The sequence below is a fragment of the Bos grunniens genome, chromosome 11 (genome assembly GCF_055505025.1).
Source record: "Bos grunniens cultivar Pamir isolate PY7600 chromosome 11, Bosgru_T2T1.0, whole genome shotgun sequence".
NCBI lineage: Eukaryota > Metazoa > Chordata > Mammalia > Artiodactyla > Bovidae > Bos > Bos grunniens.
The window spans coordinates 61,155,671-61,166,972 of NC_141175.1; the positions used below are offsets into that span (position 1 = coordinate 61,155,671).

Sequence of the window (11,302 nt, forward strand, 5' to 3'; positions counted from 1 at the left end):
TGGGAAGAGACTTGTTGTCTAAATTGGGGGCATAAGTGACCATTCCCCACCACGAAAGACCCACTTTTTTGAGTGGGCTCAACCATTTATTTACTCTTCCTCTCGGTAACCCCTCAAGATGAATGGAGGTGGCACGATCTCCCAGAAGGGAAACCAGATGGGCTAAACAGTCGATGGAGGGAGTGAGAGAGAGAGAGTTAACTCAATAATTCCCTGAGGTTGGGGCGGAAGACAACCCTCCCAGGCTTGCAAAACAAGTCCCAGAGGTAATAGAACTCAAACCCAGTACAATTAGGTCAGCACCAGCCTTGGGCCTGCCAGACCTTGCTAAGCCATTTACTCTTTATGTGACCGAAAAGGACAAAGTGGCTATGGGAGTGTTGTTCCAGACTATGGGGACATGGGACAGACCCGTGGCTTATCTCTCAAATCAGCTGGACAATGTTGCCACTGGGTGCCCGGGATGCTTACGGGTAGTTGCTGTGGTTGCCTTACTGGTCCAGGAGACAACCAAGCTGACTTTGGGCCAAGATTTGATTGTAAAAGTCCTGCATGAGGTCAACACTCTCCTGTGAAGGGACCCCCATAAGTGGCTGTCGACATCCCGGATTACTCAATACCAGGGACTGTTATGTGAGAACCCCCATGTTACTATTGAGCCTTGTCAGGCCCTGAATCCAGCCACTCTCCTTCCTGTGGGAGAAGGTGGGCCCTCACATGATTGCAAAGGAATATGCCAGCAGACCTGACTTGAAAGACCAGCCAATCCCGGACCCACACTGGGTCCTGTACACCAATGGCACCAGCCTGATGAAACAAGGACAACAACTGTCGGGATATGCAGTAGTCATGGAAGAAACCATCGGTGAGGCTAGCTCTCTGCCATCACACTGGTCTGCTCAGTGGGCCCTCCAGCTGTCAAAAGGTAAGAAGACAAACATTTACACAGACTCCAGGTATGTTTTTGCTACTTTACATGTACATGGGGCTTTATATAGAGAGGTCTTCTGACAGCCAGCAGAAAGGACATTAAAAATAAAAAAGAAATTCTGACCCTATTATATGCTGTCTGGGACCCAAAAAGGGTTGCAGTCATACACTGCTAAGGACGTCAAAAAAGGATACCCCCCCAGGCTCGGGGAAACGGACTGGCAGATAAAACCGCTAAACAAGCAGACGAGGGCTTGGGGGTGACAAGTGAAGCCCCTACTAAAGTTCTTGTATTGGCAGAGATGCCTGAGCTAACACTGGAGTCTCCAAAATACACTGAAGCCCAAAATCAACTAGCCAAAGTGGAAGGGGCATGAAGACTGAAAAGGGGTGGTGGGAATTGCCAAGTGGAAAATTATTGGTACCCGAGGAGCTGGCACCCACTCTGGTAAGCCAAACACACCAAGCATACCACCTAAGCCATGATAAACTGGAAGAGCTAATTTGAAAATATTTCTTGGTTCCCCACCTCTCTTCCCTATGCAGAACAGAATCTTAGAGCTGCACTGCCTACTCACAGGTTAATGCTGCCTCTCGGCACTATCTTGGGTGAAGGGTGATTTGTGGAACATCGTTATAGTTGCCTTGATGGTTCTGCTTTGTGGACCCTGCATTTTACAACGTATTATGAACTTTGTAACCCAAAGATTGGTGTCGTTCTCCCAAATTGGTGGTTGGAGAGCCAGGGTGCAATATATCCCTATGAATGATGCTCATACTATGAGTTAAGAGCATCAAGAGGAGGGAATGAAGGAGGAAACAGAACAGGTTCTATCTTGAAAGCAGGACTCCATCTTGGGCCGGACTGTGGACTTTGAGCTATATGCCCAGTAACTATGGAAATGACATACCAACTGGAAAACCAGGCCCCCGGGGCTCTCCGTCACTAAAAGAATACCCTAATTATCTGTGTAACCAAATAGAATCATGCATTCTATTATGCTTATTGGGGTATGACCACAGGCCTATTGATAATTGTCCACTGTTAACTATCTAGGCTTAAGGCATATGAATCACTGGGTTAGCTTTGATTGTCAGGGAATTTGGGGAGGTGGGTTTGTGCACGTACACTTAGGGTATATAAGGTTTTCCCCAAAACTGGTCGGGGTCCTTAGCTAAAAGGAGACTCTGCCTTGGGCCCCCTGGTGTAATAAACTGCCTGCACTATCTGCATTGTCCTTCTGAGTGAGTTTGTTTCCCGGAACGCATGGCTATAACACTATTAAGAAACGAAAAGAGGTTAATGAGTAGCTCCCATGTTCTTCTGCCATTGGTACACAGTTAGGGAAGAAAGGGCAGGAAGGCATCTGATGGGGCTGTTTCTTATTCACTGACTTCACAGGGGCTCATTTCAGCTTTTTAGATGCGCCGAAATGAAAACTCAGTGTGTTTCCTTCTTCCGTGACTTTTTGTCATTCCGACTGGTTTCCCAGGATTGGGGAAGGTGCAGACAAACCATCCAGGGTGGGCAGCCGACTCTAAGGTATTCCGAGAGCCGACTTTATTCCGATAAAAGATGAAGGGCAGATATTTCCCTTTCTTCTGGGCAGCCAGTTTGGAAAGTTTCTTCTTCTAGGAGGTAAGAGAGATGAATTAGACAGTACAGGCTTTGGGATGGAGAAAACTCAGCGTGGGGCAGATGGATGCTCCTGTTATATTAGACAAAATTAGAATTTGTGGAGCATCTGGGTAAAGAATCTGCCTGCCATGCAGGAGACACAAGAGACACAGGTTTGATCTGTGAGTTGGAAAGATCCCCTGGAAAAGGGCATAGCAACCCACTCCAGATCCTTGCCTGGAGAATCCTGTGGACGGAGGACCCTGGCAGGCTACAGTGCATGGAGTCACAAAGAGTCAGGCATGACTGAAGCAACTGAGCACAGCATAGCACAGAGAGGCATTAAGGACTTTGACTTTCCACTTGGGTGGCCGAGGGCAAAGGAAACTGGTTGAAACCCTCACCTTCAGCTGCAGGGATGGCTTGTGTCCTTTGTTTGTGTCACAGCAGAGACACAGCTGGCCTTTTGAGACGGCCAGAAAAATGGGGCTTCCTTTGTTCTCATAAGCTGACTTCACACAGGAGGCTAATACAAAGAAGATTTCTGGAAAATGATAGAGGAATGGGTTAGTCTTTGGCATAAGGAAGAGGCCCTCTTGTCTTCCGAGGTTTTGGACAAGATGTGAACAACCTTTCCCTTCATGTCTGTTAGTGGCTCAGTTGTGTCCGACTCCTTGTGACCCCATGGATTGTAGCCCACCAGGCTCCTCTGTCCATGGGATTTTCCAGGCAAGAATACTGCAGTGGGATGCCAATCCTGTCTCTAGGGTATCTTTCTGAGTCAAGGATCAAACCCAGGTCTCATGCGTTGCAGGCAGATTCTCTACCATCTGAGCCACCAGGGAAGCCAGGGAAGCCCTTGATTCTTGGTCAAAGACCCCCTCATTCACTCTGGTCAATTTGCCCCTTCTTCCACAGCCTGGGTCTTTCTTTCAGAAGGAGAAACCTCCCAGAAAGACATCCCTCAAGTCTAGTCATCATTACAGACTTGCCATCTAATTCCTAGCAATCCTAGTGGTTCCTGGACCCTTTCACCCTGCTCCCCTCCACCATCTGGAGCTGCAGGAGTGATGCAGCCTGAGCTGAGCCCCTCACAGGAAGGCCGTCCCCTGACTGCAGGGATGGAAAACACGACACCCCTGAGAGTCACCTGGGAGTATGTAAGTCTTATCCGGAACTGCTCTGAGGGTCTTGGAGTCCAGGACCAAAACTTTTTGATCACCGTCATGGATGGTGAATTTCTCTGGGCCGTTGGCCTTCACTCTTGGACCTAGATCAAATTAACCAGATAGTAACATTTCACAATAAGCACAAAAAATTCGATCTTCTGTCCCTGTGTGTGTCCCTCAGTCGTGTCCAACTCTTTGCGACCCCATGGACTGTAGCCCACCAGGCTCCTCTGTCCATGGAATTCTCCAAGCAAAAATACTGGAGTAGATTGCCATTCCCTTCTCCAGGGGATCCTCCAACCCTGGGATCAAACCCAGGTCTGCTGCACTGCAGGCAGACTCTTTACCATCTGAGCCACCTAGCCTATGGTCGATGGTCCTGGCCCCCCACCCTGCCTGTGAACTTGGCCATCACAGCCTCCTGAAGATTTCTCCCATCCCAGGCTGTCTGCCTTGCTCCAAACAAGCAACTGAGCATGTATGTAAGCATCTGGGCTCTGATTCTGAGACATGGGTTCAAATCCAAGATCTGCCGCTTACTATTTTAGGACTTGTTTGGTCGTTAAGTAGTGTCTGACTCTTTGCCATCCCATGGACTGTAGACCTCCAGGCTCCTCTGTCCAGGGAATTCCCAGGCAAGAACACTGGAGTGGGTTGCCATTTTCTTCATTGGGGGATCTTCCCGACCCAGGGAAGGAACTCACACCTCCTGCATTGGCAGGTGGGTTGTTTACCATTGAGCCACCAGGGAAGACATATTTTAGGACTTAGAAGTTACTAAATCTCTCTAAACCACAACTTCTTCATATGTGAAATGAGGGGAAGTGGTAGTAACAGTGCCTACCTGGGGTCTTGAGAGAATTAAAATGCTTAATGAGATGAATAAGAGTTAGCCAGGTATCAGCTTCAGAAATCACTCAGTACTAGTGAATCATTACTCTTCTTAATCCTCTTTCCTGCATCCTCTCACTGTGGGCATCACACCACCAGCACTGCCTGGGCTGGGACAAACCCCTACTAGTCGATGCACGGACAGTGGCAGAGCAGGAGGTGAGATATGGAAGTAGGAAGCGCCCAGGAGCACAGCTTCATACAAGATTGAGCTGGCATTGCCGGGTTCCCACAAGAAGCTAAGGGTTTGTGCCTGGCCTTGGAGGAACCTCCCTGAACAGTCAGGACCTGACACAAGAATACCAGGGGACTTCCCAGGGCCTGGCTCCTTAGAGACACATTTGGGCCATTCCTGCCTAGAGGTGCAGCCACACAAGGAGTCTTCCCTACTGGGCCTTGGACAGAGCAGGTGGCCCAGCTTTCCCTTGTAGGATTAAGGGCAGGAGCCCACACGTGGGCCAGCAACCATCAGTGACAGGTGGCTGTGAAATGTCCAGGTTGATAACACAGTAGCCACCAAACCAGGTGACCGTGTAATATAATTATCCACCCTAGGCAATTATAACCAGAAATGAAATCTGAAGTCTCGTTCTCATCCTCTGCAGTCAGCACGAGGCCCCTGACTGGTCTCAGCTTGGAATGTCCTTCTGGTCTCCTTCTGCCCGTGAGTGGGGAGGGCTCCTGCTGGCTCTCCTGCCACCTCCTCCAGGAAGCCCTCCTAAGCCCCTCTGTGGGGCCCACTTCCTCTCTGGACCACACAGCTCTTTGTACCCATTCCTGAAGCATAGGTATTGGTGTCCTTGCCCATTTCCCTGCATCATTGTAAGCCCCCTGGGAGCAATTCCCCTGCCTGATTCACCCACCATCCTCAGCCCTGGCCTAGAGCCCCCCAAATCATGGACATTTGATCAAAAAAATGACTGGCCCAGGCAAGACCCTAAGGGGCTCTGTAGTGGTGTAGGGGCAGATGAGATCTGTGCTTCTCAGCTCTGCTCAGGTTAGAATGTCCTAGGCAGCATTTCTGGGCCCTGGACATTCTGAGTTCATGGTTTGGGTGCATGTTGATTCAGAATCATTAAACTAGATTAACTCTCAGCCTTGCAATGTGTCAAATGTTAACCAAACCTACAGACTCAGCCTTTCAGGGCTGTTAATGCTAATGGTCTGAGGACCAGGCTTTGAGTGTCACTGTCTAAGGCAGTGTTCTCAGTCTTGGCTATACAGCAGAAATCACCTGGTGGGTGATCTTTTAAGACCATAGATGTCCGAGCCCCAGCCCCCTGAGATTCTGATTCAACTGGTCCAGGGTGAGACCCAGACATACTATATAAGTTGCATTCCTAGCATTAATACTGGGCTTTATTTTTTCGAACCTTTTTAGTATTTCCTAAATTTAGTCTTCTTTTCCTTCTGTTTCCCTCCTATCATACCCTCGCTTGGGCCCCCATCATCTCACACCAAAGCTTGGGTAGAATCCTCTTAACTTGTGTTTCTCACATTATGAAAAAACTGAAAAGTGAAATGAAAGTCACTTAGTAGTGTCAGACTCTTTGCGACTGCATGGACTGTCACCCACCAGGCTCCTCTCTCCATAGGATTTCCCAGGCAAGAATACTGGAGTTGCCATGCCCTCCTCCAGGGGATCTTCCCAACCCAGGGATCGAATCTGTGTCTCCTGCACTGGCACTCAGATTCTTTACCACTAGTGCCACCTGGGAAGGTCATGTAGAACCTTTAGATTCCAGCACGTGTCACTTCTGTTTGTGTCACCTGGCACAGGTAACCTGCCACTGTTCCTCAGTTTCTGCCCATGGAATTGGTGATGTTAACCATTTCCTCATGGGGTTATGGGAGGTTCACAGGGTAGCTTGTGAGAAGGGTTTTAGCTTAGCCGAGGCACCATGGCCTTCAGGGGTGTGGGTTCCAGGGTGCCCCCTGCTGGCCATGTCTCTGATTTTCATAAACACAGTGAGAAAGGACTTCAGAGTTTCCAGGCTCCTGGCCATGATCAGAGGGACTACCAGGCTCAAAACCTTTCTTCTCTTGTGCCCTTCAGCTGCTGCATATTACCTGCACCTCAGAAACCAACTTGGGCTCATCTTTCTTTTTTTTGTAAATTTATTTATTTTTAATGGAAAATAATTGCTTTACAATATTGTCTTGGTTTCTGCCATACATCAACACCATACATGTTATCAGCCCTCCTGAGACTTGCTTCTACGAAAATAAAGCCTCAGCTCCATCCCAGCACCTGAGGTGCCCCCAGTCTCTGATTCTCCCACTCCCCTGAGAGCCCAGCAGCTCATCCTCCATCCACACCCTCACCATTTACCACACTCATCAGTTCACCCAGGGGCCTTACCTGCATGGGCAGCACTCAAGGAGGTGAGGCTGGGGCCTGGCTCCAAGGCATCTCTGACTGAGTCTGGGATCAGAGACAGGGAGGTTAGCACAGACAATTGAAATTTTCAGGACCATCAGGGGCCATTGACTGTCTTACTTCTTTTGCATGTGTTTTGAGAAACACTGAAGCAGAGAAATAGTGATGACATTATAAATAGCTTCCTTGGTCCAAAATGGTAGAGGTGAAGATTAGTTTCAGCGGTGGGGGGGCTTCTGGTGTGGTGCTGTGGATAAGAATCTGCCTGCCACGGCAGGGGACATGGATTCGATCCCTGGTCCAGGAAGATTCCATGTCCAGAGCAGCTAAGCACTTGCACCACAACTACTGAAGCCCATATGCTCTAAGGCCCGTGCTCTGCAACAAGAGAAGGCACCGCAGTGAGAACCCCACACACTGCAACGAAGAGTAGCCCCTGCTTGCTGCAACTGGAGAAAACCTGCACGCAGCAACGAAGACCCAGCCCAGTCAAAAATAAACAATTTTTTAAAAAAGGAGATAGTTTCTGAGTGCAGAACTTCCTAGAGTCCATACTTATTAGAAACACATGCACTGCATTCTTCCAGTGGAGATAATATAACTTGCCCACATTACTCTGAGAATCATCTGGAGGATTTTCTTTCATGAAACATCATTTGAGAAATTCCTGAATAAAGTGTCTGGTCATAAACCATACAACTCTTGCACACTGAGAACACATAGAACTGCTGCTGCTGCTGCTAAGTCGCTTCAGTCGTGTCCTACTCTGGGCGACCCTATAGACAGCAGCCCACCTGGTTCCTCCATCCACAGGATTCTGTAGGCAAGAATACTGGAGTGGGCTGCCATTTCCTTCTCCAGAAGACGAAAAACCGAACCCTGTGCTCTGGTGTGAAGGTGTTACCCCATCTTTGCTTTGCTGCTCCTCTGCCATCTGAGACAGCTCTGCCTCCCTCCACTTTGACCATCATCCTCCTATCTGTCCCTCCAGCTCTAACAGTCTAGGCTTCCGAGAAGTGGGAGGGGAAGGCTGTGGGGAGAAGTGGCTCAGACAGAAGCCTCTCCAGTTCTGTGTGGGGAACAGGAGGCATGCCTTCACCTCTTGTGCAGCAACAGACAGAGGCAGAGCCAGGATGTGGTCTCGAGGTCACAGTCTGAAGCTCCCTGGCATTCGGAGACTATGGTATCTGGTGTCTGTGCCTTCCAGTGTCTGCTCCTCACTGTCTTGGGGACAGAATGGGCAGGGTGGCCTCCACATCACCCGTGTCACAGGAGCAGGGCTGGTGCCAAACTGCTCTGTTGTCACTGTTAGCAGGTCCACATCCACCAGACCAACATCCTGATTCTTCGTTTTGCAACTCTGAATACTGTGTGTGGGTTGAAAACTCCAGGATTTGGTTTCTGGTGTGTTACAGACCTCTCCGTCCACGGTCTGTGCATTAGACAGTCATTTGGGTCAAAAGCCTCCCCTTCTTGTTCCTGTGGAGCCGCTATCCAAGTGCCTTCCTCCAGCAGGTACTCAGAAGCCCTGAGCTAGGGTCCGTTTTCCAGCCCAGACTCAGAGAACCCCTTCCATCACATGGGTTTCTCCTCTGCCTGGGCCGGTGGGGAGGAAAAAGATGTCTTTGGAGGATTCAAAACCATTCAGGTGGTGGGGCTTCCCTGACAGCCCTGCCCACCAGTATGGGAGACATGGGTTCAATCACTAGGCTGGGACGATCCCCCATGCTGCAGAGCAACTAAGCCCATGTACCACAACTACCGAGACCAAGTGCTGCAACTACTGAAGCCCAAGAGCCCTAGAGCCTGTGCTGTGCAACGAGAAGCCACTGCAATGAGAAGACCATGCACCACAACTACAGAGTAGCCCCTGCTCACTGCAGCTAGAGAAAAGCCCATGCAGTAATGAAGACCCAGTACAGCCAAAAATAAATAATTAAAAAAAAAAAAATCCAAGTGTTGAATCAGGACTTTGCACCCCAAATCTTTGGGTGAAGATTTAGCTACCATCTGGTGCACCTGGACATATGGGGCAAAGCCTCATTCCCCCTTCAAGGATTTCTCTTGTCTAATTCGTTTTCCAAGGAAGTTCTCAAAACTCACATACCAGGCAAGGTCAACAGGGAGAAGCTGGGTCTGGGCCCAGCACCTCATAAGGTCCCTCTTTAGGAGTTACACTTTGGCCCTGGTGTGGATTTTTTAAATAAGAATCTTACCTTCTGAGGAGCACTGAGGTTCATCTCTTTCCCAGTCTTCACAGTCCATTTTCATACCTGGGTTCTCCTCCAAAACGGACATTTTCAGTGTGAGGAAATGACTCAACAGGAGGCTGGGATGAAGGGCAGGACCTGAGTGGACAGGAAGAAAACTAGTAATGGCATCTTCTGACCCCAGAAGACCTTGCTGAATGCCCTTAAGTGTCCATCAGGCTGCAGGCCTTGCTCTCTGCCTGGAAACGTTTGTGGCATCCAGGAGGTCCTCCCAGGCCTGGGCCATCCTTCTTTGATGTTTGCCCTCCAAAGCGATGTTTTTGAAATATATCATTTTTATGATCTTGACAACATTTTAGCAAAATGAAACAGAAAATTCAAACTATATTGTTCTACAGTATGGAGGTTCCTTTCAAAACTAAAAATAGAGCTACCACATGACCCCAAATCCCACTACTGGGTGTATATCCAGATAAAAACATGATCCAAAAGGATACATGCACCCCAACGTTCACTGAATAAGTGTACGGTAATGAGGACATGGAAGCAACCTAAATGTCCATCAACAGAGGAATGGATAAAGAAGATATGGTGTGTATATACAATGAAATATTGTCCACTCACTAGAAAGAATGAAATAATGCCATTTACAACAACATGGATGGATCTAGAGATTGTCATACTGAGTGAAGTTAAGTCAGACAGACAAGGAGCAGTATCATATGACATCACTTATATATGGAATCTAAAGAGAAATGATACAAATGAAGCTATTTACAAAGCAGAAAGAGACTCACAGACTTAGTTAGAGAATGAACTTGCGGTTGCGGAGAGGGAAGGATGGAAAGAAGTGATAGTTAGGGAGTCTGGGATAGACATGTACACACTGTTATATTTCAAATGGATAACCAATAAGGACCTACTATACAGCACAGAGAATTCTGCTCATGGGGCAACTTGGATGGGAGGGGAGTTTGGGGGATAATGGATGCATGTGTGTGTATGGCTCAGTCCCTTCGCTGTTCACCTGAAACTATGACATCATTGTTTGTTAATAAGCTATACCCCAATACAAAATAAAAAGTTGGGAGTATATTTTTCTAATCCTGGGACTGGAGAAAGACAGCCCACAGGCCAAATCTGTCCTACCACCTGGTTTTAAATAAAGTTTTATTGGAACACAATCATGTCTGTGTTTACGTGTTGTCTATGGCTGTTCTCTGACTGCAACAGCAGAGATAAGTCATTGAAAGAGAGTCAAAGAAAGCCTCTACTGTTTACTGTCCCAATCTTCAGAGAAAAACTTTGCCAACTCCCTGGTAGAGTCTAGTCAGCAAAGAAAGGCCATTTCTTTGCAGCCTCTTGTCATGGAAAACAGAGCCTCCAGAGATCCCAAGGAGCTCAACTCCTGATGTCTTGGGGCAGGGCTGACTCAGAATCCCCTCACAGGACAAGCTTGGAGGAGAGAAGCTTTCAAATACTTTCCAGTGGTACATATCACCTCTCACCCGATTCACAAAGCCCATTCCCCAACATGAGTTCAGGGCAACACAGTGAGGGAAGTGGGGCAAGAATTGTTTATTCCCAATTTACAGACGAAAAAACTGAAGGTAGGTGACATGTCAAGGCTGACACCACTTTTAAGGTTGCAGAGATGGAAGTTTTGTGTGAAAACCCAATCCTTGGAAAAAGGCTTAGGAAAAAGACAAAGAGAACCTAGATGGTTTTATAATAAGTAAAAATGACTAGGAAGAGCTCCAGGGCTTGTCAGTAGGACAGTGAGCAAAGGAGAGGATGACCACCGGGCAGTTCTGGGGGTTGCGGAGAACTGATGGTTCTTTAAGGGCACAGATATCTACTATTTGATCCTCAGTAGTTCATTGTTTGCATCCCCTGAATTCACAAAGCACACCTGCCTTTGCAGTTTGAGGGACAAATCAAGGGACACAGAGGATTGGTGGCACTTGAGAAGGCAGAAAAATTGGCATTCACAGGAGGACATCAGAACAAAAGATAAAAATGTAGGTATCCAAATACATGAAGATGCTGCTAGTGACCCGAAGGATGCCCACAGGCTGGAGGACCTAGGGATGTCCCTGTGAGC

The 11,302-nt window shown here is 48.1% G+C and overlaps 1 pseudogene; it reads right to left on the bottom strand.

Annotated features, from left to right (window-relative positions):
* Window positions 1-2,271: 2,271 nt before the first annotated feature.
* On the bottom strand, window positions 2,272-9,286 carry LOC147363192 (interleukin-37-like; annotated as a pseudogene).
* Window positions 9,287-11,302: the final 2,016 nt, after the last annotated feature.